Raw genomic sequence first — 4276 nt, forward strand, 5'->3', positions numbered from 1 at the left:
ATGTACTTTCTACTAAAAAAAAAAAAAAAAACACATCATAGTAAAATTAATATAACTAAATTAAAATTGTAATATTTAATAAATATATGAATATTATGAATGTGTATTATATGAATTTATAATGGTTTTTTTTTTGTTTCTAGCTGGGACCTAGAAGTTAATGGTCAAGTTTGGAATATTTTCTGTAAGTTTAATTCCTATATACTTTCTTAACCACAAGTCCATACACCTAAAAAAAAATTAAGAAATTTAATGTTTGTATTGTGTGAGAAAAAATGTATTCTTATTTGTTTAATTTCAATTATTAATACTAATTAAGAATAAACGTATACTCTGACACAGTGAACATTTTTTATTTATGGGTACAATGAGGACTTGTGGTTGAGAAAGACATATCACTAATCGTTATAGAAAATAATTTGAACTTGATCATTAAATTAGATTTTTAAGTCACAACTGTTATGTTATGTATAATGTATTTTTGAAGTAAAGCTTAAACACTATACGATGATTAAATTTTTAATTTTTAGTAATTTAAAGAATTGTACCTGAAGACATTTTGTAGGTATTAATTCAAAAATTAAATAATTTAAACAGTTATACAATTGAAAAAAAAATTAAAAGATTTGAAAAAAGCTGTCGACTCTACTACACTAATTCGATTTAGGTAACGGGTAGGTGTCGTATATTACTTATATAGACCAAGTTGTTTCCATATTGCCTCTCTTGTAGCAGGTTTGAGATTCCCAGGTGATAAGATCAAAGTACACTGGTTATGTCACTTGAGATGTATTGTCACCAAGCATGAGTATTTCCGTGTTATCATTACGTTCAAAATAGATTTATTAGGAGAGAATTTATTAGTGTGTTCTGCCATCAACACTCATTACTAATGTAAGCCTTCGTGATTACGGTTTGTATTCGTGTATCTATTCAAAGAAAGGCTCGTACTTTTAAATAGATCTGCAAATCGGGGAAAGCAGGCGATTTTAATGTGGAAATCTTAATCGCTCCTCAAACATACAAAATAAATTTTATTTTATCGTGTTCATAGGTTTTTACTAATATTTAATGAATATAGTTTAAAAAAACTAAAAAACTCGTTTTCAAAGCACATCAAACTAAAAAGTTAAAAATATTTTTTAAAATAAGCTTAAAAAAATAATGAACGATAAATACTAGTATTATTATGATAAAATCGTCGGGCGTTCAATATACGAAAAATATGGCACAAGCACCCACGCTTTTATAAAAATAATACTAGTATTTTTCGTTCATTATTGTTTTAAGCTTATTTTAAAAATTATTTTTAACTTATTAGTTCGATGTGCTTTAAAAGCGTGTTTTTTTAAACTATATTTATTTTTCACTTTTTAGTTTCATGTTAAGATAGTAGTTACTATCAATATCTTGGTTGTTACGGGTAACGGGAAATCAGAGTTCGATTCCGGAGAGGGAGTCAGAGAAACGGCTCCCACATCCAAGGAAAGCAGCAGACGCGTAAATTACCCACTCCCGGAACGTGGAGGTAGTGACGAAAAATGACGATACGGAAATCATCCCTCGTAATCGGAATGAATACTTTATATCTCTTAATTAGAATAAAGCGTGTTAATATATAAATTTTAATAGTAATTAGAATATATATATATATACAAGTAAAGCGACTTACGTATCATGCACTAGGTATAGCTGTGTTTTGTGGGCGGGCGGGTCGGACTAACGTTATACCTGAGGTATAAACGACGATAGGAATATATACGTAAGCCGTATGGCACGCGGGTGGTATTGGTCAGTCAAAATAAAAATTTTTTTATATATATATATAATATTGATGACAAGCACACGGGTACGATAACCAAAAATAAATTTATATAGGAATAGTGTTGCCGTCGTGTGGTGAGCGAGGCGTGGGGTGGGGTGAATGCGTTACGACAGTCTAGTCTCACGACGGAATACGCGGGAATATTAACACGTGTCGTGTGGAGAGTTACATACATACATACAGATGAAACTAATATAAGCGTGTTAAAATAGAAGTGAAAAATTATTCGCATAAGTATAGACAAATAAAAATAATGACAAAGGATGCATTATTATCATGCTATTCGTCTCGACAGTATGTTTTTGTTTGACATAACGAACATAAATAGTGCTGAAAAATAAATTATTTAACTCTATTTTAGAAACTCCCTCGAGATGTAAGTTCTATAGATTCTAAACTTCAAAGACATTTTTTGAATGCAAAAATAATCTTATCTATAATTGATTCGTTATACTTTAATGGACAAGGCCGAAAAAATCCTTTCCTAAAAAATTAAAAAATAATTTCAATAACCTATATTTGTCACTCATTAGTTATTGGATATAAACCACAAAAATTTAAGGACGATGTATAAGTTTAAGAAAAACTATTGAAACTGTATCATAAAGAAAATTAAGTTTATTTTCTTTAAATATTTCCTTATAACAATAAATATGTCTTTTTCTGAATTTTAGGGAACTAATTCTTATAAAAAAAAACCCCTACGCTCGTATACGAGAGTAACCAAGCGTTCTCAGAATTTTATCTTTGGAGAATATACATAAAAATACTTTTTTTATTTAAAACCAAAGAGACTCGTAGTAATTAACAAGTTTTATAACATAATTAGATATTTACAAATGTAGGTATTAAAGTAAACATAATTTTAAAATTCAAAAAGTTAATTTTACTATACTATTTAGTTTGATTTAAAATAGAAATAATTTTCTCGATGATTTCATGATTCGGTTTTTAGTAATTCGTACAAATTTTCAGGAAAATGACGTTGTTTCTGGCGTTTGTATATTTTCTACAGCAATTCATATGTTTTGCAATAAGGTCTTCTCTATAGTTAATACTAGTGATGGGAAATATCGAATAGAAACTATCGAACTATTCGAACTATTCGATAGTCATTCAAAAAATATTCGATAGTTATACAATATATTCGAATAGTTTATGCTAAAAATAAACTATTCGGTTGTATAAACACAATTTGAATAGTTATACGATAGTTTAAAATATTTGAAAATGCCCATCACTAATTTTTACTATTATTAATTGTATAATAATTTATTTATAAGTATTCGTTAATTATCTTCTTATTATAATTAAGTATACTTAATAAAAATGTTAGGTAAAACTAATTGAATATTTTTTAAAACCATTCGGTAGCCCATTCGAATAGTTTTTAAAACTATTTGATAGTCTATTCGAATAGTTTATGCCAAAAATAAACTATTCGGTTGTATAAAAACTATTCGAAAATGCCCATCACTAGTTAATACATTGTTCTGGCTTGTCGCATGGGGTGTTCATGAATGATCCTAGTGTGCCCTATTCTAAATCTATTTATCACTACTTCATGATGTCTTATCGGGGATCGAGGAAATACATAAAAACATTTGATAATGTTTTTGTGTTTTGCTTTTGTTTCGAGATGATCCTCGTTTGAATGACTTTCGGCTTTAGCCAGATCTAATCGATCTCGATTTGGAGACAGTGTCGGTCTGGAACTTTAAAGATGGTCCCGGAGGCAATTTTTCTTAATTACGTTTCAGACAATTTTCTTAGTGGTCCAACGAGAAAAAAAAAATTTCAAATTTAATGAGAGCCTTCTGAGCCAGAATGACACTGCGAAAATATGATTTTTTGCCAGTGTTTTCATCTCGTTAACTTAATGTGTATCCTGCAAATACAAATGTATTGTTTTATAAATACAAAATTAATTTTTTTTAAAAATTTGAATATTCTTATATGTGCTTTTTAAAATATTTAAGCATATAAAAATAAAAATTAATTTTCAAAATAAAATCACGTTCACTATATTTTTTAATTTTATTTTTCGTAACAGTGCCTGTTACCTATTAATTGAACGAGAGTCATACACTTACCTTTTCTGTGTATTAACAATATTTTACGATTCATATGTATAATTATAATAATAATTTTAGTATATTAGTTCACTATTGCGACCTATTTAAATTCTCAAATCGTTTTTCAAATAAATACAAATGCATTAGTAAAGTATAAAGTGAAAATTGATATTATCACGAATTAGTTCGTTAATAAGTTTTAGTTATAAAATGTATTTATACAAAAAGATAAATATTTTAATATATTATAATATATTGTTTTGTGAAAATGTAATGCTAGATTTTAAATATATATACATATAATCTTATACAAAAAGTTGTACTGTTTCAATAATACATTATTATATTTGATTTCCATTTAATGAGAAAAAATGAA

Source organism: Daktulosphaira vitifoliae, unplaced genomic scaffold (assembly GCF_025091365.1).
Source record: "Daktulosphaira vitifoliae isolate Bord-2020 unplaced genomic scaffold, ASM2509136v1 Scaffold_3, whole genome shotgun sequence".
In the NCBI taxonomy this organism is placed as follows: domain Eukaryota; kingdom Metazoa; phylum Arthropoda; class Insecta; order Hemiptera; family Phylloxeridae; genus Daktulosphaira; species Daktulosphaira vitifoliae.